Genomic DNA, 15,062 nt, shown 5'->3' with positions numbered 1-15,062 from the left:
CTGCACACTTCCATTGGTTTTACTGGTAGATTAATCAAGTAATGTTGGTTGACTGATGAGTTAAGGGCATATTGTGATGTTTTGCTGTTTCATGCCCATTCTGTAATGTAAGTAGTTAGAATGACTTGAGAATGTTTACTGTTTTAAATAATGTATATGGTTTAAAAAATATACTTACTGGGTTTTTGCTGCAGGAACCAGAAGGGTAGGAGGTTAGTCCCAGAGGGAGGGGGAGGGAGTGACCAGGATGTGAGAGTGTGTGCTGATTGGCTGGCGGTTGGAATGGCTGGTTTTGTAGATAGCAGGGAATGGGAGGAATTAGCTGAGTGTGTGGGGATACTGAAGTGCAGTGAGAGAGAGAGAGAGAAAAAATTGGGTTTAAGTCTGTCAGGATTAGATTTGAGAGTAGGAACTACGTGTTTTATTATTTTGGAGGAGTAGCTTGAGGGAGGAGTGATAGAGAAGCCTAGAGGGTAGGGTAGGCAGAGTTGATTTTGAAATTGAAGTTGAATCTGAAGCAATATTTGAAACGTTTTAAAACATTGAACTGAAACCATTACACATCGTGCCTATTGTAACCATCATGCATTTACCTGAGGAAACCAATACACTCTACAACTGCAACGTACTTGTTAATAAACCCCACCACACTGGTGTGGTTTATGACGTACCGTGGTGGGGTACAGGTTCAATTGGTGGCAGTGAAAGTGGAGGTGGAAGTTTAGGGTTGCTGTGAGGCCTGAAGGGAGTGGCACGTCACAGAGACAGTGAGCAGCACCCCACATGCCCGTTCCAGAGCTGGGTCCTTTGATTCTAGTGCAAGAATAAAGGAACAGGAAAGGGTGGGCATCACACATAATGTCTTTATCTTTAGGTACCATATTGGTTCTGGTGTATGGCTGTAATAGGAAATTGGGAAAATATATGAACAATCAACCATTCATGAACAATGAATATTTTTGCTTTTAAATTATAACATCTGTTAACTTAAAAAAAAAACTTGAAAGGAAACCTATACTGAAGTGTCATTAATACGCAAATGTATTTAAATAGAATCAATGGTGGCCCTCTTATTTAGTAGTTTACTTAGTTATTCAGGTACCCCTATGGAAGCAAATAGTGTCTAAAGATTATTTTTGGTTAGAAAATGGAACAGAGAGGGAAGTGTTAACCGCCGCCACCACCCATCTGCACACGCCATGGTATCAGCTGAGGCAGGAGCCCCTGTGGCTGCTTCTTATGAAAGAAAATGGTCAGTTGTAAGCATGCACTTTAAAGCACATGTTCAACTTAACGTGTGTAGTTGGCCCTTAATCAATTTGGAAGAGGATAAAAGGGAAGGAAACAAGATTTTTGGCGTTGAGTAATGATGTCCTAAATGGTGGTGCTGGAGAAGCAAACATATTAGCATAATAAAAGCAGTATAATAAAAGCACTATGTTGGGGCGTTCACACAGATTGGTTGTCATCCATAGTTTACTTGCCCACGAACAGGACAGTTGATTTTAATGGAAGCATTCCAGAATGTTGCCCTTACTGTGTCAACAGTTCAATTGTATTTGTAGAGCTAAGGAGATGTGGAAGGGGAGTGAGAGGTGCTCATATTTTTCTCTTGTATAGTTAGTGAAAAACACCCCCGTGCAAGCTACGACTGAAGAATTTCAGCCTGCCCATGCAGGATTCAAGCTGTTTACAATGCAATTTTTCAAAGGCAGATATTTTTTTTAAAAAAAAAATACAGCTGAGGAGATGTGATGAGAACGACATCCTAGGCCTTTGCCACTTTTTAAGCAAACGCCAAATGGCTCGACAGCTATAGTTAGCTCAGAGGAGTTCAACTTTGTTATAAAGTACCTTGGTGGGCAATGTAATCTGAACCCTTGATTTGATTCGGCAAACAACATGCACAATATCATTTTATGACCTACAAAAAGCTGCCTTCCCAGTGAATCTGCCTTTTAAAAAACTGTGAGGTAATTGGAAGTGGGGACAGTTTGTTTTTATTACAGGTCACCAAGGCCTCCTGAGTACTGTTTAGCAGCCTAATTCACAAAATCGCTTTTTCTCTCCAGGAGTTTTTGGCCTAAGTCACTAGAAACCGTCCAGCTTATATGTTTATCCTCCACATTCCTCACGATTTCACAACTTTTCCAAAATCTACTCTGTACTGTGTTAAATCTATTCTCACGCACACATTGTTAACTTTGAAAATAGGTTTACCAAGAAATAAGTCACTGCATGTACAGGGGCGGGGGGAGTAAAGACAGGTTGCTTACCTGTAACTGTAGTTCTTCGAGTGGTCATCTGTGCAGTCACACATATGGGCTCTGCACCTACGCAGGGCCAGCTCCGGAAACTTCACTAGCTGAAAACATTTTTAGGCGGGAACCCCTCCCCATGCTCAGGGGTTCCTGCCCTATCTCCTCAGTTCCTGAAACTGCCTAAACCAGCGGTTCTCAACCTGTGGGTCGGGACCCCTTTGGGGGTTGAACGACCCTTTCACAGGGGTCGCCTAAGACCATTAGAAAACACATATTTCCGATGGTCTTAGGAAACTGTATTGACTGAACTATGTCATGTATTATCTTTTGTATTATTAAAGCTATTGTTATGTATTATTTTCATTAGCAAACCATCCCATGACAATGGATTGTGTAGAGAAGAACGAAAATAATTTTATGGTTGGGGGTCACCACAACATGAGGAACTGTATTAAAGGGTTGCAGCATTAGGAAGGTTGAGAACCACTGGCCTAAACAGTCTCACTGAGGTGAACCACCAGGTAATCAATAATGACACCATAGTGGGGACGGTGGGAGGGTTGTGTGACTGCACAGATGACCACTCGAAGAACTACAGTTACAGGTAAGCAACCTGTCTTTCTTCTTCGTGGTCTCTGTGCATCACACATATGGGCGAATAACAAGCTGACTTACCGGAGGTGGGTGGTGTCAGGTGGTAAAAGTAACTCAAAGTATTGCCGATAAGATGGCACGCCCAAAAGCACAGTCCCTACGTGCTCTGATGTCCAGGCGATAGTGACTGGCGAAAGTCAGAGGTGTTGACCAGGTAGCCGCTTTACAGAGGTCTGATAAAGCAATTCCTCTTTCAAATGCCGTAGAGGTGGCAACTCCTCTCGTGGAGTGAGAACGCACTCTACCCTCCAACGGGAGGCCAGCAAGCTCATAGGCTAATTTAATGGTCTGTACGACCCAAGCAGATATTCTCTTCGAAGATATTTGAAGTCCTTTCTGTTTGCCCCCATAACAAACGAAAAGTCTTTGAGATGTCCGGAAAATAGCAGTTCTGGACTGATAGAAAGCAAGGGCTCTTCTAACGTCCAATGTGTGAAGGGTTGACTCAAGTGGCAACGTTAGCGCAGGAAAAAAACTTGGCAGAATGATATCCTGACCAACATGAAACGATGACACAACCTTTGGGAGGAAGGCTGGGTCAGGTCTAAGGACCACCTTGTCAGCGTGGAAAACTGTATAAGGTGGGTCTATGCGGAGTGCTGCTAGCTCTGATGAACATCTAGCAGACGTAATGGCAACTAGAAAAACAACCTTGAAAGTTAGTAAACGAAGGTCCGTAGTTGCCAAAGGTTCAAAAGGCTTGCCAGACAATGCCTTGAGCACTATGGAAAGGCTCTATTGCGGAACAAAGGGGTGGAACTGTATCTTTCATCCCTTTCATAAAGCGCTTAACCAGTGGATGAGTGAAGACCGAACAGCCCTGAATCCATAAATGTGAGGCAGAAATCGCTGCCAGATAAAGTGAGGAAAACTTAAGGCCTCTTTTAAATAAGGAAAAAAGGAAAGTGAGGATGGTGGAAATAGGCACTGAAAGGAGGTTCTCATTCCTGCTTAGTGCAAAGGAGGAGAAAGCTTCCCATTTGGTAGCATATGACTTTCTAGTCGCTGGTTTCCTAGCTGCTAGGATTATGTCCCATATATCAGGGGGTAAGGATTGATGGTCTAACATTGTGGTTTCTACTATGAGGTCCAGAAAGCTCAATAAATTGAGGATTAGTCCCACTGCCTTCGATAGCATCCTCTTCTAAGATGCTACTAGAAGCCAGTTGTCTAAATATAGGTAAATATAGGCAGGCAAATGAACTGCCATATATTTTGCAAACATTTGGTGGGCTGTGCTTAGGTCCAATGGAAGCACCCAAACTGGAACATATCGGTACCTATGATAAACCCAGGGTACCTCTGTGAGTGTTCTGAATGGCTATATGGAAGTATGCATACTTTTAAGTGTGGGGGGGCAAAACATACTCCCTTCTGAGGAGCAGCATTAAGGACAGTGTGTCATCTGTAATTTGCTGGTTCTGATGCAGGAAATAAGATGAGCGATGGGATTGAACAACCCTTCACCATCGAATGGCAGGTCCTCAATCTAGCTAGTATGCATGAGAAACACCAGAGCACGCACCACTGCTCTCAACTCACAGTTGGTGAGGCAACAGGTCATGTTAAATTGCTGACGAGAGGAAAAGTTGTTATCTGGACATCATAACTAGATAGTGTATAACTCTGGGGCCGAAAGCAGATGAATATGTTCTGTGGCCTGGTAGGTCCAACCTATATGTTCTGAAAACTCCCCTTGGGAATAACTGAACTAATATAGAATTGGAATATGGGTGCGTAAAGAAAAAACCCCAGTGTCCATTACTGGACCTTATGTAAAGATTCTGCCCTTTCCAATGTCAGAGCCATCAAAGAAGGGGCCTTCCAGGAATTTTTAACTGTCAGAAGCGGTGTTGGAAGGAAAAATAACGACATTGGAGTTGGCCTCTCAGTACATACAGTGTGAGATTTATTTACAGAGTTATGTGTCTCAATTCTGAGTCATCCTCAATGATCGGGAAGTGGTATAAGTCCTCCGAAGGAGGTTCTGCCCTGTATAGGCACTACATCATGAAGTGATGCAGACAAGAGCAATGTTGAGACCGACTGATAGTCCTCAAAGGATTGAGGGGGATCAGGTCTATTCTTATGCTCCAACTCATCTTCCCCAAGTTGATCTCCTGATGCCCCACAGAATGGGGGTAGAATGGGGAAGAGCTAAGTAATTGTACTGACACATTGTGGCTGTAACAGCTGAGCCCTGTGTATACCAGTCACAATGTCAGTGATCTCGGTTGTACGTGTCCCCATCATGGTACTGATGCCAGTATCCATGCTTGTATGGTATTCTCAGGAGACGTGGCCCATTTGACATTGTGTCCCCTCCTCTCCCAAGGGAGGGGGGGCAAAAATGATGACATCAGACATCATGGTAATAAAACACTCTCCATTGAAAGCAAAGCATTCAGAGCGTAGAGACTCTGGAGGGAGACCTTGAAATTGGTGGTTAGCCTGCAAGGGATACACTGCCTGATGTGGTGGACAGATGTCCATTGGCTTTGGAGGGGAGAGAGATCACATCTCACCCTCTGACATTGAAGCTGCATGCGAGATGCCACTCTTGGTATCAAGAGTCTCAGCGTTTGTACCAAAGAAGCTATTAATGTTATTGCCAATCTCAGTATCAAGGGTTCCAGCCTTGGTACCGAAGAAACCAGTTATGTTATTGTCAGTCTCTGTACCAAAAATTCCAGTCTTGGTACCGAAGAAGCCAGTTATGTTGTTGTCAGTCTCAGTACCAAAAGTTCCAACCTTGGTACCAAAAAAGCCAGTTATGTTATTGCCAGTCTCAGCATTGAGAATTCCAGCGTCTGTACTGAAGATGCTAGTTATGTTATTGCCACTCTTGGTATCGAGGGTTCCAGTCTGTACCGAAGAAGCTAGTTATATTGTTGCCAGTCTCAGCATTGAGAGCAGTCCTGGTACCGAGAGGTTTCAGGCTCGGTACTAAAGAAGCTAGTTATATTGTTGCCAGTCTCGGTATTGAGAGCAGTCTCGGTACCGAGAGGTTTCAGGCTTGGTACTGAAGAAGCTAATGTTGTTGCCAGTCTCGGTATCGAGAGTTTCAGTGTACTGAAGAAACTAGTTATATTATTGCTACCGAGGAGGCCACCCATGGGGACTCTAACAGTAGTGGTTAGATCTGGCTTCCAAACTGCCTTGGAATGAGGCTTTTGTTGTTGTTGTTGTTGTATGTCCCAAAGGCTTAAGTGACCTGGCCTTCCTAGATATCTCTTTTGCTGCAGAAGCACCTAGAGCGCATCCAGATTTCTGGAAGATCGGAACGACATACGGATAGAGTCGGGGTCCAAGGACGCTGAGGGGACCTAAGGGGCCTCTGCCACAATTGGCTGCATAAAGCACTTTGGAGAATCCATGGCTTCTAGAGCTTTTCTCTGCAGAAAACGCCCCGAGCAATCAGTCCCAGAAGGCTTAAGTGATCCGGCCTTCGAGATATCTCATTTGCTGCAGATACAGCTAGAGAGCGTCCAGTATTTGAAGATCAGAATGACCCATGGTTAGAGTCAGGGTCCGAGGACGCTGAGGGGACATAGGCTGAGGATCCTCCGCCATGAGCGGTTGCATTGATTGCTTGAAGAATGCGTGGCTTCCAGAGCATTTCTCCTCAGAATCTCCCCAAGCAATCAGTCCCAGAAGGCTTAAGTGATCCGGCCTTCTTAGATATCGCTTTTGCTGCAGATACAGCTAGAGAGTGTCCAGTATTTGAAGATCGGAATGACCCATGGTTAGAGTCAAGGTCCGAGGACGCTGAGGGGACATAGGTTGAGGAGTCTCCGCAATGAGTGGCTGCATTGATTGCTTTGGAGAATCCGTGGCTTCTAGAGCATTTCCCCTCAGAATCGCCATCACGTGTTTAGCCCTCAGAAGGCTTAAGCAACAGGTCTCGATGATGCGAGCCTCTCCCAAACAAATCGAGAGAATATCTGTCTGTTGGGGAAGCTTGCTGACACATCTTCAGCAAAAAAGGCCTTAACAGCCATGCGAGCCCTCCCTGATGCGATCCCAGATCGCTGGAGGGTGAAATAGCAATAATAAATTAAGACTTTGGTGAGCGATACCGGGTATGTCGGTATGGAGACATCGATCGGTACCGATGTCTGTCGGTATCGACTGGCGGAGGCGGCTCCTCTCGGTATCGAGGGGAAGCAGGGCCCCGGTTCGCCATTGCATAGTCCAAAGAGGAGTCTCTTATTTCACCCTCTGAAACAGATGCCATTAAGGCGGGGTCCTCCACCGGTACTGTAACTATTTGGAAGGGTGACGGTACCAGGGAGTCCAGAGCTTCCTCAGCTTGCGGTGTTGGCAAGGTCAATACCGGCGGTGACAACGGTGTTGCCCGTCTCAGTAGCGAATAGGACTTCGGTAGCGAAAGCCTCAGTATCGGGCTCTTCGGTATCGGAGGGGACCTTTGTAGTGATGATCTCGGTATCGGGCTCCTCAGTACTGTAGTAGACTTCGGTAGCGAAGTTCTCGGTACCGGACTCTTCGGTATCGACGAAGCTGGATTGGCTAATTTTGTCTTTGCATATTTAGCCTTCAGCTTGCTCTTTTTCTTTTGGGGTTCTTCTGCCCCATTGTGCTCTCTCGCTCTCTTAGAGATTTTCTTCGCTCCTTTTTTAGAAGTGGAATGAGAGGAGGTAGGGGGAACCCATAGGGCTTCACTCCGAGTAGGAGGAGGTTGGGGTATTGACTCCATTTTGTTAGAAGTAGAAACCCGAGCCAGTCTCGGTTTATCTACTGCCACCAAGGCCCTTACCCAGAGAATCGCCCAAAGGCGGTCTGAGCGGTTTTTTCTCGCTTGCCTCGAGAATTTTAAGCAAAACACGCAGGATTCAATTACGTGTGCTTCCCCCAAGCACAATAAACAGAACGAATGTCCATCCGTCTGGGAAATCTTTTGTCCACAGGATGAACACTTTTTGAAGAGTCCTGTTTGTGCCATAGGCACCTAACTACTAATAAGAAAAATAAGGGATTTTTTTTAAAATTTTATTTTATTTTATATATAGAAAAGTTAGAAAAACTAGAGAAGAAGAAAAAGGAAGAAAAAATGACAGTTTTCAGCAAAAAGGTAAAAACTTTAACCTAGAAGTCTCCAAGAAAGCTGTTGACCCACAGGCGGTTGAAGAGAACTGAGGAGATAGGGCGGGAACCCCTGAGCATGCTCAGTGGACGGTGGGGGAGGGGTTCCCGCCTAAAAATGTTTTCAGCTAGTGAAGTTTCCGGAGCTGGCCCTGCACAGGTGCAGAGCCCATATGTGTGACTGCACAGAGACCACAAAGAAGAACAAAATTTGCCTCCACCATGGGAGAGCATTACACACAGGGGAATGGAATGTGCGTACCTAAGTCTTAAAAAACAAATGCTATCAGCCAACTTCTGCTTCATTGCATTTTTATTTATTTATTTATTTATTTATTACATTTATATCCCACCTTTTTTCCTCCAAGGAACCCAAGGCGGCGTACATAATCCTCCTCCTCTCCATTTTATCCTCACAACAACAACCCTGTGAGGTAGGTTGGGCTGAGAGTCTGTGACTGGCCCAAAGTCACCCAGTGGGTTTCCATGTCCGAGTGGGGACTAGAACCCAGATCTCCCGACTCCCGGTCCAACAGTCTAGCCACTACACCACACTGGCTTGTATCTCACACCAGGGCAGGTGGCAAGGGTAGGCATGATGAAGTCCCACACCCACTAACAAACTGCCTGGATTGCTCCTCTTCACCATTGCAACCTGCTTGTTTGCCTGCCGCTCACCCTGGCACCGACAACGGTGGTAGTAAGGAGGAGGTGCCCCTATCTACTTGCTCATTGGCTCTCCACCTGTCAAGCAAGCAAGCGGTAGCAAAGAGGGAAAAGATAGCTGGTGACAATGGTGGTGAGACAGTAGACTCACTGAGGGAGGAAGCCCATTGGGGGTGCCTTGCCCAAGGGCTGTCAAAGACCTGGTGCCGGCACTGCCCCACACAGCTATATTGTGTGGGTAGTCAACTAGGCAGACAACCTGGTTAGAATTAGTGTAGCAAGATGACTGGAATCCTAGAAAGGCCCTTCTGGTAATCTGTCAGTATCATGTGGCAAGCAAAGCTATATCACGGAAGAAAAAATGACTGAGGGAAAGGACCAAATACTGAGGAAAGTTGGGACGGAGAGGCTGAGATGCACAGACATTGAGCACAATAATTTGGGAAAAGTCTTCAGGAGCCTTCTTGCACACAATCAGCTGGTGCTCTTGTGGCAGGTTTTTGAAACGCATTGAGTTCAATAAACTTAATTCTGAACTTAAATGTCCTCCCTAAAGAGACCAGAGCCAGGCTCATCATTAGGCAGAGTGAGGCAGCCAGCTCTGGCAGCAGATGCTAAGAGATAGGGAACAGACAGAGTACCCTTAACTAATCTGCTGTTCTCAGGTGTGAAGAAGGATGCCATCCCATCATTAGTATTGAAATAGGATTCAACTACCAGACCAGTTGCCCTCCTGCCCTTTGCCTCAGGCAACAAAACTTCTTGGGCCACTTAGAAGGGACTCTTAGTCATTTTTTCAACCACGCTGGTGGTCTTAATTCCAATTATTGTGGCCTGATGTGGACAAGATACTTGCAACAATGTAACCAACGACTTGCCCTCTCAATCTGTCCCTCCTGATTTATAAAAGTGAGACGAGCGGGTGTAACTGAGTGGGTCCAGGGGGTGATAAATGCTTCCCTTCAGGACCTCAGCTATATGACAGTGGGATAGCTCCTCAGTAAATAAAAATCCATTTTTTCATTGATTCGAATGTAGGTAAAGAACGTCACACTGCAGCAGCAACAGCGATTTATTTCCTGATTTTTTTTATAGTGAGTTATTAATGCACATATGTGCATTATCGCATTATCCCATATATGATGATAAAGAGTAGAAGCCAATGAAGCTATACTGTAAATCTTATCTGCTGAGCTCCACAGACTAATATAACACACAAACCGAGCGGGAGCAGGGGGTGGGAACAAGGCTACAGAGGGAAAGTAAGGAGGCTGGCTGCCTGTTTCCCGCTTTGTTCCCATTGCTCCTCATAAGGAAATTCAAAGAAACAGCCTCCATGAACCAGGAGTGGTGGTGGGGGAACGAGGCTACAGAAGGAAAGGAAGGAGGCAGCAGAACACGTCTCCTTGTCTGGCTGCCCGTTTCCCTCTTTTATTTTGTGAACCACCCAGGGAGCTTCGCATATTGGGCAGTACAGAAATGATATAGAAGCTTTCTCTGCGGAGCTCCGCAGAGAGACTTCAAACTAAAATTGGCGTGAATGAAGGATGCAGCGGATTGGTGCAAAATCAGGAAATGGGCCAATCACGTTATCCTACCCTCAAAGCTTCACCCACATGTCAAAATCTGACATAACTCCCCCAAAGACACACAGCCATAACGCGGTGCAAACTTGGACCCGATCTAAAAGTCGTGGTAAACCGCGAATGCAAATTCTGTGGGATTACCATTCTTGCCTCCAAAGGAGACTTCTATACCACAGTAAACAAATGTTCACACCTTCTTCTCCTGTGTGCTTGTGGGACCACTCATATTCAATATTTCTAGCAGCACAACCATGATGGAATACAGTGGCACGTGGGTATTTCCTGTCACAGATGTCTGTCAGAATATGCTCTGCTCAATCCAGCTTTTCACCGTCCAACCAAATGCCCCAACAAGCAGGCCACAAAGCAAGAGCCTGCTCCAACTGATTGCTGTGTTTCTTGGGGACAGCTTGAGGTGCGAACTGTACTCTTTATCCTAGGCTTAGCCAATTTCAGGCATGTGGGATTCACTGTACTTATTTTAAGGAACCCTGCAGTCTACCATTGGAATTACATGCCCAATGGTAACTTGGGATGGTGGTGGAGCCAGATGGAATATGTTGTCTTAAGTGCAGGGATGGGGAAACTCTTTTAAGCTAGGGGCTGAATTCATTTTTTGAAAAGTTCTTGGGGGCCACATTCCAGTGGCAGGCAGGACTGAAGGACCAAATTCCAAAGCGATGGGGCCCAAAATACAAAATATACCAGCATATGTTAGCTTAAAGCTCTTCCTGCCAGTAACTGTGCCTTAAAAGAGACATTTCAACATTTGAGTATTGGGGGAAAACTGCACAAAAGCCAGCACACCAAATGATTGGTGGTTGGGAGGAAGGGATGGGCCAGGGTAAGGAGGTGGAGCCATCTTGGGAGATCCAGAGTACCAGATCAGATCCCCAGGAGGGCCAGATTTGGCCCCCAGGCTTGAGGTTCCCCACCCCTGGTTTAGTAGGCGGGACCAATCCCCTACTCCACCCCAGGAGCCAAACACTGAGATGGACCTGCACATAGAGGTACAAATCTACATCTGAGTTAGCACAGACCAGGGATTCTAACAACCTGATTTGAAAGGAGAAAAAAGCTACTTTATTGTTGCCAAGAAATCCTTGCTGAGGTACTGCAAATATTCAAGAGATCTACAGTAGATCCCGATCTACCTCCCCCCGCCCCTGCTTTAGCCAATATTGCAATGTCTCCCTTAACAGAGAAAACATACAGGCCATTCTTGGAGAGCTGCAAGGCACTAAGGCAGCGTGCAGACTAGCTGCCAAAGGCCCCAACAATGCCAGTTTTGGCTACAAGACAATGGACCATAGTCAACATTTTATGCATCTATTTGTTTGCTTGTTTGCATACTATGTAGTTAAATAAATTATCCCACACTTTCAGCATAAATTTATGTTCCTAAGCCTACTAACAATGTAGTATGAAACCATAAAAGTACAATTAAAATATATAAACTAAAGCATGCATACTAACACGAAAAACGTAAACATCTACAGTCTGTTCAAATAGTAAATTTGGAAGTGCTCTGTTAAAAAGGCTAACATTAGCTGTTCTTAAAAGCTGAGAAAACAGGAATGGTTTTGCTTGGTGCCTAAATGGTAGTAACAACAGTGCCAGGTGGATCTCCCTGGGGAAGGCAATCAAAGGCAAGGAGCTAACACTGAAAACTCTCCCCCTCTCTGGTCACCACCTACCACACTTCAGATGGCAGCAACACCCAGAGAAAGGCCTCAAATGACAATCTCAATGAATATGCATATTTATGCATTAGAAGATGGCCTAACCGGTATGTAGATCTTAAGTAGGGCTTTAAACTGACCCTATGTGTTCATTAACTGGTCCAGTGTTGGCCCAGTTTTGCCTTGTAAACGGTGCAACACAAATGAAAACAAACACACACACACACACACTCCGTTCTTCATTGTTGAAACTTCAAGAAGCATTGGACATTTTAAATATTTTGGATATAGCTCATGGGTCATCACACTACCACACACCATTTTATTTATTTATTTATTGCATTTATATCCCACCTTTTTTCCTCCAAGGAACCCAAGGCGACGTACACAATCCTCCTCCCCTCCATTTTATCCTCACAACAACAACCCTGTGAGGTAGGTTGGGCTGAGAGTCTGTGACTGGGCCAAAGTCACTCAGTGAGTTTCCATGGCCAAGTGGGGACTAGAACCCAGATCTCCTGACTCTCAGGCCAACATTCTAGCTGCTACACCACAATGGCTAATCCAAATACCCCTGTGTTGACGATGCTAGCAAGGGCACTTAGGTGAATAGGAACAGGATCTGGAGAGTGATGCATGACCATTCTGAGCTGCAGCAAATCCCTGGTATGTCATTCTTTGGCCCTTTGTACTGACCAAACTGGCTAAAGTCTAGGAAGTGTGGCAAATATGTCAAATCCAAACATGGCTGAGTAAGGCTAATACAAGGACACCCTTCACCAGCCAGCACAGAGAATCAGACTCATCCTCTTCTCCCAAAGATGTTTCCTGCTCCTTATGCACATCCTTTAATTTGATCTTTTGTTAAACATACACAAATACTACACTATGGTAATAGTCTAATTGGTATTCACACTAACCCAAATTATAGGGCTGACTGCAGCATGTGGCTTCTTTTTGCCAACACTGATATTATTTATGTATTGTCTAAAAGAAAAATAAGGATCTATTAATTTTTATACAATAGGGTGAACACTGGCAATGTCACTTGGATTCATGCTGGATTGTCTTGCTTTTTATATAAATTTGAACATGCTTTCAAAATGTGCAAGCCAACTAAAAACTGTACAGCTGCCACAAACAACTGACCCAATTAAAAATCTTTTTTTTAAAAAAAAAAAAATCCTCAGTAACTAAAAGCATTACTTTTTATATTGATAAAGGAATAACTGGGTGGAATTATTTTGCACAGTTCTAAAATAATCTAGTTCCTTGATGAGAATTTTAAGTTACTTGTGATCTAAATTCCTATCAGATATAATTTGTCCATGCTGTAATTAATTGATATCCTGAAATCAAACTGAACTTACTTGGAAACAGAAGTTCACTCATACCAACATTTCTTTGCTTGGTGGATACATGGAAAGGTGCACCCATCTGGACTCCCAGCTACCTCACCCTGTTGAAGACGGTACACTCATAGCAACACACAAGAGCTGGCTTTCATGTATCACAACTGCACATTTGCAGTGGCATGCAAAACGCCAAATTTGCATGTGGCAGCAAATGCAAGGAACCAATAAATGACTGTCAAACACAGACAAAGCTTTCTCCACCTCCATCTCGTATCTTGATAGTTGCATGAAAAGGCACGTAATGACATCCTATTGGTTTAATAACTGATGGGCTGTCATGCATGAGTGGGAGACAACAGGAGCACTGTCTGCCGTGTGCCTGCCTCTTCCGCTTTTACTCAGCAGCTCACAATCAGCTCCTTCAAATGTTGCTGAACATGACGTCTGAACCTGGACCGCTGGGTCATTTAGGGGCTAAGGATCCTGGCAGTTAACCCAACAACAAACCACTGAGTACTAGATAATTTATATGGAACTTTCTTCCAAGAAATAGTTCGAGAGGGCTAGTCTTTTGCAGCAAAAGCAAAAGTGTCCTGTAGCAGCTGATACCTTTATTATAGCATCAGCTTTTATGGACTAGAGTCCACTTTATCAGATATATGAAGGGTTATCTTCATTTGGCAGAGGAAAAGAAAAAAAATGTTGTAAGTGAGGTCTAATGTCAAAGGAATGCAAAAAGTACAGGCTGAGACTATATAACTGAAGCATGCAAAATAAATACCGTTTACATTGGTGAAATGCAGCCTAAATGTGCTTACGTCTCCATACTAACAACCATCCTACAGTGATTTAGAGGTGCAATGATGCTTTCCTTGGCCTTCATCAATTTAGCTATAGCAACATCTCCTGATTGGCAGATGAGATCTCTCCCCTTCTTTTGATGTCTGTTAGTTGCAAACTCATTATATACAGTTGGTTACTTCCATATGCTAGGCATGTGGGATTATGCTGATATAGGTGATCTGTGGTAATTTGCATGCATTTTGAATGTGTCAGGTAGTTTGCAATCCCACATCTCTTTGCCACTGAGTTCAGTATAAGAACTATTCCCGTTTGCGGTTATGAATCCTTTACTATTGGTGCTGCTCGTCTTTGTTTTATAATTGCTGTTTTTAAAGTTGTATTGTTTTTAAATGAAGTTGTTAGCCACATTGTAGAGTGGAAAGGCAGAACGGAAATACATGTACGGCCTCCAACTTTGATGTTTTTTCTTATTATTACCTACCACTTTCCCCCCAAAAGGTACCATATTTGTGCGATGGCTTACATTGATAGAATTCCTATAAATGAAAGACATCTGGCTGCATAATACCTTGTGTGTTACACACACACACACTGTGTGTGTGTGCATGTGTCCTTCATACATATACTTCTTTTCAAATATTGTTGAAAAGTAGTTTATAAAAAGTTCTAGATACAAAGCACATAAATGACACATCTTAATAAAATCTCACCGCAGCCTCACAGTGCTCTTTAGCGGTCACTGAAATTATTTCAGAGACATAGCTTTTTTTGGACTCTTGTAGGTAGGAAGGGCCCAGCCAAGACACACAACAGCTTATATTGTTTTTGGCCTGGGTCACTTCTTTGGCTCTTTCAATAGGAAGGCCAGCCTGATTCAGGCTCAAGAGGTGCGAGCACCCTGAGCTAGGTGAAGCACAGGGTTGCTGATGAGTGGTACTCGGTTGCTCAGCT

This window comes from Elgaria multicarinata, chromosome 1 (genome assembly GCF_023053635.1).
Source record: "Elgaria multicarinata webbii isolate HBS135686 ecotype San Diego chromosome 1, rElgMul1.1.pri, whole genome shotgun sequence".
NCBI lineage: Eukaryota > Metazoa > Chordata > Lepidosauria > Squamata > Anguidae > Elgaria > Elgaria multicarinata.
This window is presented reverse-complemented; position numbering follows the sequence as displayed.